The sequence below is a fragment of the Chionomys nivalis genome, chromosome 13 (genome assembly GCF_950005125.1).
Source record: "Chionomys nivalis chromosome 13, mChiNiv1.1, whole genome shotgun sequence".
Taxonomy (NCBI): domain Eukaryota; kingdom Metazoa; phylum Chordata; class Mammalia; order Rodentia; family Cricetidae; genus Chionomys; species Chionomys nivalis.
Window position 1 is genome coordinate 15,036,735 of NC_080098.1, and position 15,740 is coordinate 15,052,474.

General features: G+C 37.2%; 1 long non-coding RNA gene across 1 annotated transcript in view; it reads left to right on the forward strand.

The window, feature by feature from the left end:
* Window positions 1–10,737: 10,737 nt before the first annotated feature.
* The window catches only part of LOC130886163 (uncharacterized), a 44,633-nt gene continuing 39,630 nt past the window's right edge, over window positions 10,738–15,740 (forward strand). Inside the window, exon 1 of the long non-coding RNA XR_009058216.1 lies at window positions 10,738–10,827. This is a non-coding gene — a long non-coding RNA (uncharacterized LOC130886163). The remainder of the gene's footprint in view (window positions 10,828–15,740) is intronic.

Sequence of the window (15,740 nt, forward strand, 5' to 3'; positions counted from 1 at the left end):
GAATAGATATGGAGAGAGTGGACAACCTTGTCTTGTTCCTGATTTCAGTGGAATCACTGGGAGTTTCTCTCCATTTAATTTGATGTTGGCTGTTGATTTGCTGTATATTGCCTTCATTATGTTTAGGTATGTTCCTGTATCCCTGCTCTTTCCTCCTGCACCTGAAAAGCTTCTGTAAGGCAAAGGACGCAGTCAACAAGACAAAACAACAGCCTATAGAATGGGAAAAGATCTTCACTAACCCCACATCAGACAGAGGACTGATCTCCAAAATATACAAAGAACTCAAAATTATTGTTCATCAAAAGAACACATAATCCAATTTAAAAAAATGGAGTACAGACCGAAAGAGAGAACTCTCAACAGAGGAATCTAAAATGGCTGAAAGACACTTAAGGGAATATTCAACATCCCTAGTCATCAGAGAAATGCAAATCAAAACAAATCTGAGATTCCATCTTACACCTGTAAGAATGGCCAAGATCAAAAACACTGATGACAACTTATGTTGGAGAGGTTGTGGGGAAAAAGGGAACACTTCTACATTTTTGTTAGGAATGCAAGCAAGCTGGTACAGCCCCTTTGGATATCAGTGTGGTGATTTCTCAGAAAATTATGAAACAACCTTCCTCAAGACCCAGTATTATCACTTCTGGGTACATATCCAAAGGATGCTCAATTGTGTCACAAGGACATGTGCTCAACTATGTTCAAAGCAGCATTGTTTGTCATAACTAGAACCTGGAAACAACCTATATGTCCCTCGACCAAAGAATGGATAAGGAAAATGTGGTACAGCTACACCATGGAGTACTACATGGCAGAAAAAAATAACGATATCTTGAATTTTGCAAGAAAATGGATAGAGGTAGAAAACATTATTTTGAGTGAGGTAACCCAGACCCAGAAAGAAAATTATCACATGTACTCACTAATAGGTGGTTTTTAAACATAAAGCAAAGAAAACCAGCCTACAAATCACAATCCCAAAGAACCTAGATAACAATGAGGACACTACATGGATCTAATCTACATGGGAAGTAGAAAAAGAGATCTCTTGAGTCAATTGGGAGCATGGGGACCTTGGGGGAGGGTTGAAGGGGAGGGGAGAGGCAGGGAGGGGAGAAGAGAAAAATGTAGAGCTCAATAAAAATCAATAAAAAACCCAAGGTTTTTAGTTGGAGGGTCGTCCATGCCATAGTATGCACAAAGAAGACAGAGAACAGCCGTGCGAGTCGGTTGTCTCCTTCTTCCTTTACATGGGTTCTGGGACAAAATTCAGTTTCCAGGGAAGGCTGGATATACCTTTACTGGATGAGCACAGTGCTAGACTTGTTCTGGGCTTTTTAGCATGGGTATTTCGAAGCTTAGTGGTCTACAATTTCCCTAGGCTGTCACAAAGTTAAATACTTAACTGTAATTATTTCTAAAAAAGACCACTACAAACAAAACACCTCCCTCCAGCTCTGGCAGCTATAATGCAACCAGCAATATAGTCATAGTGCAAGCCAGCAGGTCAGACGAGGACAAGATACTGGGAAGAAATCTTTGAGAGAATGCTAGATTACTCTGCTACCTCTGGTGTCTGTCAACCTGTACCAGGGCTTCATTGTTATTCTTCAAGGCTACTGAGACAGAGAATAAGACTAGCAGACAAAGCGACAAAACTCTCATTTTTCCTATTTATTGAGATTTGACTATTTTTTTTTCTCTTTCTGGAAGAGCCTTTCTTCATTTTCTGTAAGCCTTTGACTGATCTCCAAAATTCTGCAAAATATGAATGTGATAAGTTTTGCTCGAATTTTTACAAGAGATAATTTTTAGATGTTCTTATTCCTTTAGTTTTGGTGAAATCATCCTTGCACCTTGCTTATCATCATGAAGCACATTTGGGATTTATAAATAAATCTCAAAGAATTTTCTTCACAAGGTAAAATATATATTTTGTAAATATCTAAATATCTTTTTTTAGAATATGAGAGAAGAAAATTCTCTTATGTGGGTATAATATTTGCATTTAAGAAAATTTGTTGTGATTTAAAAAGAAATGCTGGCTCTCTTCTAGCTCTTGTGTAGTTTGGTTTATGTTTTTAATATATATGACAACAAAATGTATACCATTTTTGATCTGATTAATCTCGTGTATCCCCTGCTCTCACCCAACTATCAGACAGCTACTGCTACTCAGCCCCCTCTGCATTATTTTAAGTAGGTAATTGCTACTTTTTAATTTTTTTTTATTGAAAAAAAAATTTCCGCCGCCTCCCATTTCACTGCCCCTCCTCCCCCTTCTCTCTCCCTCCCCCCACTGGTCTCCCCCTCCCTCTCCAGTCCGAAGAGCAGTCAGGGTTCCCTGCCCTGTGGAAAGTCCAAGATCCTCCACCCTCCACCCAGGTCTAGGAAGGTGAGCATCCAAACTGGCTTGACTCCCACAAAGCCAGAACATGAAGTAGGATCAAAACCCAGTGCCATTGTCCTTGGCTTCTCATCAGCCCTCATTGTCCGCCATGTTCAGAGAGTCCGGTTTTATCCCATGCTTTTTCAGTCACAATCCAGCTGGTCTTGGTGAGCTCCCAATAGATCAGCTCCACTGTCTCAGGGGGTGGGTGCACCTCAGGGTCCTGACTTCCTTGCTCATGTTCTCCTTCCTTCTGCTCCTCATTGGGACCTTGGGAACTCAGTCCGGTGCTCCAATGTGAGACTCTGTCTCTATCTCCATCCATCGCCAGATGAAGATTCTATGGTAATATGCAAGATATTCATCAGTATGGCCATAAGATAGGGCCATTTCAGGTTCCCTAGCCTCAGCTGCCCAAGGAACTAACTGGGGACATCCCCCTGGGCACCTGGAAGCCCCTCTAGGTTCCAGTCTCTTGCCAACCCTAAGATGGCTCCCTTAATTAAGATATATGCTTCCCTGCTCCCATAACCATCCTTTCTTTATCCCAACCATCCCAATTCCCCAAGTTCCCCCCATCCTCCCCTTCTCACTTTTCTCTCCCCATCTCCCCTTACCCCCCTCCCACCCCCAACTTTTTAATTTTTTAAATAAAAATAAGCTACGTAATAGATGTTGAATTTTAGGTTCTTAGATATTTTAGCAAATAAGTTAACTTAAATTTAATAACTTTATGTTATAACTTGACTTTTGAAGAAAGTATCTTTGTAAAACATCAAAATGTTATGGATTAGCATTTTTCAGTAAGTAAATAGAAGGCATAACTGGTCATTCTGAACATTTAAAATAAATAAATAACAACCTTAAAGAGCTTTTATACATGCATTCACATACATTCACAAAAAATGATTCATTAATGTGATTAATCATATTAGATAAAAGATATGATAATGCTGACTTCATTTTGACCTTAGCTTGTTCTTCTGTGGTTCTTCATAATCCTTTTTAGTTTAATTTCACAACATGCCTGAGTGCTCCCGAGATCCTTTGTTAATTATCTGTGTTCAACTTGGCCTGGTATTTATCAGTCATGGGAAGGCAGAATGATATTATACCAGATATGGCTAGTGTAAAGTAACTTTTCTCACAGCAACAGGAATAAGAGAATGAACTAAAACGATGTCTCACGGTCCAACTTCCTCCAAGTAGCCTCTATCTTAAAGTCTATCATACTTCCAAAAATATCATTGCTAACTGTAAAGGATCACCATATGAGCCATTGAGGGGCATTTTATAACCAAACTACTACAGATCCCAAATGGACAACAATGTGAGGTTCTCTACCTACTTCTTGCTTCTTTGTGGTCATAAAATTTACCAACCTAGCCAATTTTAGGAATGTTGTGTAATGATTATAAGAACATTGATTCCAGTTGGGTGGTAGTGGTGCATGCCTTTGATCCTAACACTCAGTAGGCAGAGGCAGGGAATCTCTGTGTCCGAGGCCAGCCTGGTCTACAGAGTGAGTACACAAAGAACCCCTGTTTCAATAAAGCAGAAATAAGAGCATTGATATCATAGATGGCCCTGTCATTCATACCCACAACCCAGAGTAAAGCTCCGTACATTACACAACCTCCATTCCCTCAGGGCTCCAGGTAACAACTATTCTGTTTCCATGTTTTGTGTAGTTGACTGTCATTGTAAAGACCAAAAATGAGAGGAACCATGTAATACTTGATTCTGGCTTCTTATTCTTAGTGTCTACTCATGCTCTAGCATATAGCAGAATTTCATTCATTTGTGTATATATGTATATATGTATATGTGTATATGTGTATATATGTATATACCTCCCCAGCCCTATGATAAAAAGCACATGCCACATGAGATCTTTACATGTAACTTAGGATCCCAACTCAAGTCCACATGCTTATGAGGTTAGCACTTTACTGAGTGGCCCATCTTCCAAATTCTTAACTTCATACTGAGCAATGCTTCAATATATAAAGTTTATATATTGTTTTATAATATACATTGCTTATCATTCAGCCATGGACACTTGTCTAATATCCTTTCCTGTGACCACTTCAACAAAGTTGATGACAGATTTTTGGTACATTAAGAATTGAAGTGGGAAAATAGAAATTTATGCCAGCATAAAAAAATTCAATATACATCTCAGAATACATGATTATATTATAATACAACATTAGCATTTTTATATAGTTAAGACTCTGGTTTTGTCCTTTTTAACAGATATTGATACACTACTAATTATAGTTTAAAACTCATTACTTTGCTTTTTTCTTCAATACAAGCACACACACACACATACACCTCCTACCTACAAATTTCTAGTGACTGTCAACATTAAGATTCATATAAATATCAAAAGTTTTAAGCAATATTTGGTGACATGGCCTTTATTGCTCAAATTTTGTATTCAGTTACTCTTAAATTGAAAGAGAATTAAGTGTTTTCTAATTCTTGGTAATTTGGTTTCACTATTTAAGTTAGGCTTTCATTGTCACTTTTAAAATTCATAGTTGTGCCTAAAATTTGTCTTTTGTTGCTTGAGTATTGTTATTTTAAAAACAAAACAAAAACAGCAACAAAATTAAAACCTAATATCAGTCCACTCTCATTTTCTTTTGGATTGCTAATGACATAAAAATATCACATAGTCAATTTAATATCAAAATTTTAATGCTAAGGAGGAAATTTAATATCAATGTAATTACAACTATGCACCATTTAGATTTATAAAATGCTACTGAATTATCACAACTGCAGCAAGCTCTATTAAGAATTGAAGGACAAACCTCCCTGGGGATGAAGACAATTAAAATAAATGTGTGGGAGGGACAGGATTGTTTGCCCAATGCGATGCAAAGGCTTGAGAAGACAAGAAATAGGTGTGGTGAAAACTCAAGCTGCACATGCAACCAGCTGAAACTTGATGGCCGCAGCAGTTCCCACCCACCCACATGAAGATGGTAAGAGTCACTGACAGTCATCTCAAGTCTTCTTAACTGTGCCTTTGTTTTCACCAGTGTGGCAGAATAAACTGAAAATTGCATAAGGGACCATACTGATTGATGATCTGAATGTCTGAGTTAATCATCTCTGATTTTGAAAACAGATTTTTGTTTTTTCTAGTCCTGTGACATAAATATTAGAGAAACTATATTATACCAGGAAAAAAATTGGCAGACAAGTGTACAGAGTTGGGTTGAAGTAATCTACTGGACCTCTCACCATTTGAATGGGAAAAGTCACAAACATCTTTCTTATTGCATGTAGGACTCCCTTTCACAGCTAGCATCTTTTAGGAGAAGATTCAGAGTCTTCTTGGTTTTGAGACTCTGTGTTCCACAGGCCCAAATGTGAAAGTTTATTCCTTATCTTGGAGCAAACATTCCCTTGCAAAGTGTCATGATATATGTTAGGAGACTTGCTGACACAAGAGTGAGCTGTCAGGACTAACTAAATAGATTTTTCTTGTTGGTGTTGTTCATGATACTAATAAAATTATAGTTACTTCAGAAAAAATATTAGCAAATAAATGCATACATATTCAGTCGTGTGTGTAGAAGGACGATCTTAAAACACCCAATTACTTAACAACAACAACAAAAAAAAACAGAAGAAAAAAGAGTAAAGAATATATCAGAGAGATGGATAGGCTCTATGGTGCTTTGGATGAGAATGGGCACCATGGGTTCATATATTTGAATACTTGGTCTTTAGTTGGTCGGACTATTTTGGGACCCTTGTTGGAGGAGGTGTGTCATTGGAGGTGTGCTTTGAAGTTTAAAAGCTCCCCCTGTTTCCCTCTTTCTCTACCTCCTTCCCCCCTTCTTCCATATTATGGATAATATGTAAGTTCTCAGCTGCCGTTCCACTGCCATGCCTGCCTATTTGCTGCTATGCTTCTCCATCACAATGATCATGGACACAGCCTTTGAAACTGTAAGCAAGCCTCTAACAAAATGCTTTTTTAAAATAAATTACCCTGATCATGGTATCTTTATAGCACTGGAAAAGTAACTAAGAAGGTCAAAACTACATTGATCTCATAGTATTAAGACTAAACCTTGAGGGAAAAACAAAAGTAACACACAACCTTTCTACAGATTCCAATTGAGCTTGACAAGACTAGGTACTCACAATTTAGTTTTGTTGTGCTTTTTGGTGGAACATAAATATTATTTAATCATGTCTAATTCATTGAAATACATGTTATTTGTCAAAATTCAGCAAAAGATGAAAAAACATTTAAACTAGGTTATTCTATAACATACATAAAATGATAGACAAATTAAAGTTCAACTTGTACATGGAGAGGAGAATGAAAGGTTTAGAATCTTTTACAGCATCTAACAATTTTAATGAATGCTGATACACTGTTAATAAATGTCATTTGCATATGAATGAAAAAAGTCTATTCATCTTTTGACACTTAGAACATTCCGTGTAGTATTAAAGAACCCAATACCCATTTGTCCATGTTAAGGAATGTCATGTGACATGTTTTACACCTGGATGTGCTCTCTACTTGTGATTTAATTCTAGTTGTCTTGATCGAATCAGACATCATCCTAGGGAGGTTTTTCTCCTGTTGATTTGGAATCATTTCACTCACTGTAGCTCCTCACTGTTTTTCCTTCCTGTTACATCACTGTAGACACATCCCAGTGACATTTTAGAATGAAGTCCTCTAACTGCACGTCCTTTTACTTCACTTCATTTTGTCATTTATCTTCTGTGCTTTTCCCATGTTTTATATAGAAAATATCACTTGGATTTCTAAAATTTGCATTTTATATGTATTTGGGAATCTTCAATCAAATAAAGAACTCCCCCATGTAGCCAGTGTGAACCTTCACCTGCCATACAATGTCACTTTACAGCCTCTACATTCTGTACCTTGATCACAGGCTTTCAAGTGCTTTGTGTTTACTTGATCTTGTTAACTGGCATTTTATGATTCCTGTATATAGGATTAACCTCAAAAGATAACATATTGTTTTTGTTTATGCAGCATAGAAATTTAAGAAATACATTTTCTGGGATTTGGGGGTTATCTTTTGAATGTAATGTGTGAAGTATAACTGATACCAAAGTCCTATCAAGACATGTTTGCACATGGCACAGAGAACATGGGCAGCTGTTACTTTGGTAACATTTATCTATGGAGATTGAGTGTGAAGGTCTGAGCTAAGGGACACTTAGGGTGTCAGGGGATGTGCAAAGAAGCACAAAAATCTAGAGGTTGCATTCTGAAGCTTTCCAAGGTCTCCGAGAAGCTATGAAAGTAAAGTATGTTCTGGATATGGGTGTATACATTCAATACAGTACATCTATGATTTCAACCAATTGAGGATCTTTCCAAAAAGGCAAATAAATATGTCTACAGTTAACATGTCCAGATTTTCATGTTTTTCATGCTTTTCCAGAAGAGCAGTATAATAGACTTTTAAATAGCATTTATACTAGGTATTAATCAAGTACAGTTGATTTAAATTAGATATGAAGATATATGTAGGCCTTATTCAAATACCAAATTGCTTTATACATAAGACTTAAGCATTGGTAGACTTTGGAGTGGGAAGGTCCTGGATCAATCCCCTGATGACTGTATTAGCTATGGATTATTACGTGTATCTGACATGTGAAAAAAATATATAGGTTTTCTGGAGACAGCTTGAAGTACACAAATAAAATATGATTAAGATATTGCAAAAAACAACAACTTTATAATGGTTGCTTTCTCTTTTCTAAGTGATGCTCCAGAATCCTAGTCTCTTGCATGGACCGTATCACCTATCCATTCAATCTGACACCTTCTACAATCCAGATCAAGATCAGTAGTGAAAACTGGAATCAGTATCTGAATTTTTATTCTGAAAATATTACTTTATGTACATGTAAATCTCAACAAGATGAATGTCTTATAGGGCCTAAATGATTTGAGAAAAATCAGGGTATATAGGTAGAATGTCATCTTTTATGCTTTTGTGTCTGGAAAAATAGTTTTAAAATAGGCATTATGTAAATGTATTAAACATACACTCAGCCACTTAGAATATAGAAAACAAAAAAAATGTGAATGGGGTATGAGGAACTTTGCATACCTTTGCAAATGAGTCTTCAAAAAATGTTCAAGAAAAAGAACAAATATTTTCAAATTGATCCAAGGAAGAGATGAGACAATAAAGGAAACAGCAGTTTGTATTATTACTCATCTAGCACTGGCATTCAGCTGTTAGCTTTTAGGAAGCTTTGAATGACCTGGAGTCAGACTGAGAACTGGACCAACCTATAGTAAATAAGAAGGGAAAATGATTGCTAACATTTTGAATTCCACACATTAGCAAACATTAGTTTTAAAAGGAAAGCTCATGGAGTTTAAGAGATGGCTTAGTGGTTAAGAAATCTATTGCTCTTACAGAGACCTGAGTTTCTATTCCCGGCAGCCACATGGCAGCTCACTACTGTCTATAACTCTCTCTGTCTCCGGCCTCTGTGAGCACCAGCCACACATGTGCTACACAGACATATGTGTCACAAAACACACATACACATAAAAATTTGAAAAAAAGAAGCTTCACAAAATACAATATATAATGTATACAATGTATGAGTATAAACACATACACATACGCACACACACACACACATATATAATCTGTTCTCAGAGTGTATTGTTCATTAAATAAGCCTGATAGAGCAAAACACAGAAAACTGTGACATTAGCTGTCGATAACAGAACCGCCTAGAACGTTCTCCACCAGTCTCACCAGCTCAACTTGTTTCATACTCAGATTTCTGAGCCACACCCTGCCTCAGGATGCCGCTTCAATGATGCTGAGTTGGGTGGAATGTGGGAAACTACTTTTTTTAATAAGCTCTTTAGGAGATTATATGATGCAAGTTATCCTAAGGCCAAGCATGCGTATCATGCATGAATATAAATTCTATGTTTTTGAAAGCGCTCTCTCAAATGTCAGTGATGAATGACAATGAGTTTAAATGAAAACCTATCTTACAAAAAATACTGCTTCAAATGAAAGGATATTAGTTCTCAGATGGTTTCCCAAATTCAGACTTCACTTGGATTACCAAGTAAGAAACATAAATTAAAAAATGGACTATAAAGCACATTCCTCTGAGATTAAATCCACTTACCTGAGGAGGTGTTGCTGTTTGGAGTTACAAAAAAAAAAAAAAATAATAGCTGAGTTGGTACCAGCTATGCTCCTTCTTAAATAACTTCTTGGTTTCATTTGTACATTATGCTATTAGCCCCTTTGATTTAAAAACAGTAAATCTGTCATACAGGTATTTACAAGTATTTGTGAGAACTTTTCTTTTGCCATACTTTATACAAATAAGTTTAAAAAATTATATATAGTGATACATTACTCATGTACCCCAATTATTTTAAGGAGAACAGTGTTTCTACCATAGGAAAAGACTAGCCCTTTAATTATAGGTACAGTTTCTCTTTGTATCTTACATATACCATATAAAAAGATAAAATATACACACGGATATTAATTATTAGCATTTTAGCTTAAGCTTTAATTATGAAAAGTAATTAGCACATTGTTCACAACTTTATCTAAGAAAATACTATAATTATATTTCTAGTGTAATACAAGAGATGAAATAAATGTCCTGCTTTCACAAATGCTAATTTTTACCCTAGCTGTAGATTTGTTTACTTTAAATATTTTTCAGGAATTAATACATGGCATGTTATACAAATTATAATTATTTTATACTTGCTATAGATCTATTTATTTAAAACATTTTAGGCATAAACATATACTGTTCAAATTGTAGTAATTTACATTTTATCATGCTTGTATAAGCTATATTACCTAAAAATTTAAGTGTTAAAACAGTTAGGTTGACTATGGAGAAAGAATTGCTCTTCCAAATCAATCAAAATGATTGAATAAAATCTGAAAGTGTCAAAGACATGGGCTGTAAGATAAATCTATTTAAACATTATAATTTTGAGAATCTTATTTTTGAGCCATTTTATTTAGAGATTACATGAAGCTTAATCCTTGGCTTTGAGCTTAGAGCAGGAAGGAATCCTCAGGCACATTGTGTTTCCCAAATTCTGACTAAGCTTGACAAAGGGAACTATTCTGAAGCTGCATTGTAAAGTATCGACCATCTCACTCTACTAAAACAATGCACTTACAGTCACGGAAACAATATCCCCTTTGACTTCCTTCCCTTCACAGTTCAACTCACAGGCCAATGTGCCTAATTTGGGAACAGCAACAAAATTACTAATGGCTTATAAATGCGTAAGCGAGGATTTGAAGATTTTAGGCTGTATTTTAACACTATGAATGTTAAATACGGAGCAAAAGGGAAAGCAACTCCGGAAGAACACACCTCAGGTTAGTCCACTGCTGTACTCTGTCTTTCACTCTTCTCCTTTCTCTTCATAAGCAGATAATATTTTGTGGAAATTGTTATTTTCAATACAAAAGGGTTATTGCCATGAAGAATATATTCTTCATTACCTCGGCTATGTGTCTTTAGTTTTGAAAATAGAAAAGAAGACCTTGGCAGTCACTGATCACCAAGTACACAGTGAAATTGGTTGGAAAGGTCAACATCATCATCATAAAAGTAGTGTGAACATTTGTGAATCACTGGAGTTTTCATCATCTCTGAAGTTTGGAGTAAGGATGCAGGACAGAAAATAGGACACAGATATCTTTGACGTCCATCACAGTGTTTTCCTTAATCTGTTTTACAAAACACAGTTTTGAGGTGCTAAGAGTTAACCAGAAAAGCTCTCTGCCACTAGCACTGCCTTAACCACTCAAACATTCTCATGGTCTTGTGATGGAGGAGGGTCATCTTTCTATCTGTTGCTTTCATTGGTTAATTAATAAAGAAACTGCTTTGGCCCATTTGATCGGCCAACCCTTAGGTGGGTGGAGTAGACAGAACAGAATGCTGGGAGAAAGAAGCCGATTCAGTGAGTTGCCATGATTCTCCCACTCCAGACAGACGCAGGTTAAGATCTTTCCTGGTAAGCCAGCTCGCAGTGCTACACAGAATATTAGAAATGGGTTAGATCAATATGTAAGAGCTAGCCAATAAGAGGCTGGAACTAATGGGCCAGGCAGTGTTTAAAAGAATACAGTTTCTGTGTAATTATTTCGGGTAAAGCCATGCGGGCGGCTGGGTGCCAGGGACGCAGCCCCGCTGCTCCCACTTCAACAGTCTTGTGTTGTCTTATTGATAGGGTAGACTAGAAAAAAAGTCTCTAAATATCTTATTAGATTAGTGGCTAACAATCCCTTCATAAATGAGGTGAATTTAAGTCTCTTAAAGCAGACTGATTACCTGAGTTTTTTGGGTGGATTCAGCATAATCACTAAGGCTGTCTGAAGAGGGAGGAGGGGTTAGGGTCCAGACCAAGATGCTGAGAGTGGAAGTGAGATGTTGGGGTCATAAGAGAAATGATTCCTGAGTCAAAGGAAGCAGGCATCCAGAAAAGGAGCAGCATCCTTCCCACCAGTGCACTGTACCTACTAATAACTTAGCTTTGCTCAGGAAGACCCATTTTACTTTATTTTATTTATTCATTTATTCGTTTATTTACTTCTTTATTTTTGGTTTTTTGAGACTCTCTGTAACACTCCGGCTGTCCTGGAACTGACTCTGTAGATCAGGTTGGCCTCAAACTCACTGGTACTCTCTCGCCCCCGCCTCCCAAATGCTGGGATTAAAGGTGTGTTCCACCCACCATTCTGCTTCCAATAGCCCTGTCTGAGTTTTCCTCATGTCTCCCTGTGGCCTTATTCCAAGTGTTTACACAAGCTGCCCTACTCTAGTCTTGGACCTACCTACTATCCTCAGGGCAGCCAGAGAGATCTGTTTACCATAGACTTCAGAGTATGCTCTTCTGACTAGATGGTCGGTCACTTCCCCATTTTTCAGGGAGTACAGCTCCAGCACTGGCCCCCAAATCCCTGCACTCTTACCCTTCACTGTCACATCCCACACACTCCTCTATACTTTTGCCCTGCGCCAGGCCCTTTGGTCCTTTGCTGATTGCTCCTCCACTTGTTACTCTTGTCAGGAACCCACGACTTTAGCTCTTGCAGATTCCTCTACCTGGAATATCATTTCTCTGATATTCATTAAACTCTCATCCCTCTCTCTTGAAACCTTTGCACACATGTCAGGTCTCTGATATCTGCTCTTTCTATTTCATCTAAAGTCTCAGAAACTCCTGCAAGTTTTGTCTGCAGTCTTTTTAACCAAGCTTTATTATTTTTCCATAGCCTTCACTTTTTAATATACTAAATGCTTTATCTATTCATTATATTGACATTATTTCTTCAGTGAAAATATTAACTGAGCTAGAAGAAAATACTAGATGAGAGGTAAATTGGAATAAGCTAGTTTTACGTTCCTTACACACAATCTATATCCTTACAATGCCTATGTTCTGTCCCAATTACTGGGTACTGTCTCACTGAGATATGAAGACTAATTCAATAGATGCTGTGGTCAAATTAGGGCACACTGTAAAATAAGCAAAAAGCATCATGACATAGAATAAAGCAGCGAAAAGTTAGGCTGTCTTCCCATTTACATCACTTTACATTTCCACAAGAGAGCCATAAAGACATGTTTGGCTACAGTGACTACAACGCGAAGACACTCATCTGAAATGCTGTTTTCTTAGTTATTACTATTTTAACTACCTTGTTGACTGTTATTTTTTAAAACTATGGAGATGTAAAATTCTATCAAAAGTGCACTCTTCAGTGTGTGACGTGGATTTCTGACAAGGTGAAATTGTTGGCAAGCAGATACCCCATCTACACAGAGATCCCCTCCACACACCTTTTTGTTGGGTAGCATCCAAATATCTGCTTTTCCATTCTTTATTTACTTTTGAGACATGATCTTATTCAGACAATCTATACCTACCTCACTATACAACACAGGAGGAATTCCTGATTCTTCTGCCTTTTGCACCCAAGTGCTAGAATTACTGCCCCTTGACATACTTTGGCTAAAAATCTGCTTTTGATTATTCTTCTCCATGTACTGGCTTTGTGGGAACCTAGTCTGTTTGAATCCTCACCTTCTTAGACCTGGATGGAGGGGGGAGGACCTTGGATTTCCCACAGGGCAGCGAACCCTGACTGTACTTTGGACTGGGAGGGAGGGAGAGGGGGAATGGGAGAAGGGGGGAATGGAAGGAGGTGAAAATTTGTAATAATAATAATAATAAATCTGCTTTTGAAAATTAAGGAAGCAGAGAAATCAAGCATTTGTAAGTGGGTCCTGGTGATTACTATTAGATGGGGGGGGGAGTTTATAAAGAGTTCTTTATTTATTAATATGTTGTTTAGAACAGGATGTAAATAATATGAAAGTCAAAGTTTATCTGCTTAATTAATTTTCTCTCTCTGCTTATAAAGTGTGACTTGGCTTTTATGTGTATGTTTTCTAAGGGTCTTGGTCAGCTTATGAAGTCTGTCTGACATAGGGGCAGTTATGGGGCACATTCCTCTAGAGATCGTTTGGGAGACTGCTTATCAGTGTGGGAATAACTGTCTGCTTCTGCATCCTTCTCTGTTTTCTGCTGAGTGTGCACTTTTAACAGTCATCACATGCAACAACAAAACCCGTGGTTACTGAAAAGAAGTAATGATGAACCCCATGGTTATGAAAAAGAAACACAATGGATGCTTTGAATGCTGCTCTATGTGTTTTTGATGGCCAAGGGGCTTTCCCAACCTGTCTTCCAAATCTTAAAACTCTGTTTCTATAAGTACTATCGCCTTCAATAACTAGCATTAGCTACAACAAACTCATGAAATGTAAACACAAGGTTCCATGGTGTTCTTTTTGATATGGCATTGAGGGGGAGGATCATGGACACCTTAGGCAAGAGCTGAGCATAGTGGCTCAGCAAGCCATGAAATGGTGCTGTAAGGAACAAGTCTCACTCCAATGAATTACAATCTCCTGTGTACTCTCTGTAATTCACATGGACATGTAAGAAGAGACATAGATGCTGTATGATTATTGAATTTTTGTGAAATCAGAAAGAATGTGGATGGCATGTGACTTCTGATCTCATACATTGGATTAACAAAGGCTGGGGGAATTTATCATTTTAATGTTCTAGTTTAGTCTTAATTTTTTCTTATCCTATTGAATATATTATTGACATTACTAGAATACTAAAGAAAATAATAAATAAATATTATATGTACATACATACACACATATATGCACAAATTCTCTCTGTGCGTGTTTTGCTAAGGATTAAACCCGACTTTTCCTCCAAGCACTCTAACACTGTGTGATGACCACAGTCAAGTTAACTACAGTTTAAAGAAGCAATTCTCTAACTTTTAAAGGTCACATATCAGTTTTCCTGCATATGAGATATTTACATTATTATTCATAACAGTAGCAAAATTAGAGTTATAAAGTAATGACAAAATAATTTTATGGTTAGAGGTCACCACAACATGTGTAACTGTATTAAATGGTCACAGCATTAAAAAGGTTGAGAACCACTTTTTGGCTGAGGCTGCTTGTTCATTCCCGGCCACCCAGACCTGAAATCATTACAGAGAAACTATATTATCTTCAATTGACCAATAGCTTAAGTGTATTTCTAGCTAGCTATTACATCTTAATTAACCCTTTTCTATTATTTTTCTATTTTACAACAAGGCTTGTGGTTTTCCATCAAGGTGTTGTGTCTTTCTCCTCCAGTGGTTACATGGCTACTCCCTAACTCAGCCTACTCTCTACTCTCTGCTTGGAATTCCTGTCTTGCTCTGTTCTGCTAAGCCATTTTAGCAGAAGCAGCTTCATTCATTAACCAATAAAGCAACACATATACAGAAGGACTTTCTCACACCAATCACTGATTTATTTTCATTAAATCAAAAATTAAAGAAATGTAATCTCTCTCTCACACACACACTATATAAAATACATAGTCATGCTTATTTGAGTTTTCTTGTGTGATTTTTACTGGGGACATGTCAACAAAATTCTGCTCACCCCAGATGGAGAAGCAAGGACAGGCCAAAATCAGGGATTCAAAAATGCTTTCCCTGAAGAACCAATGACATTACTGGAGTCTTTAAAGGCATAACAGTAAAGTATAAAGGATTCAAAAGCAGATGAAAAGCACAACCCAGCTTAAGTGGCAACCCACTGAAACTTCAAGTCTGGCTCTCTGCCCATTTTGCAGGCAGTTCACCAGGAGCATCCTCCAGTTCCTTGGTTAAGCTATCTCCCTTTCTAGCCC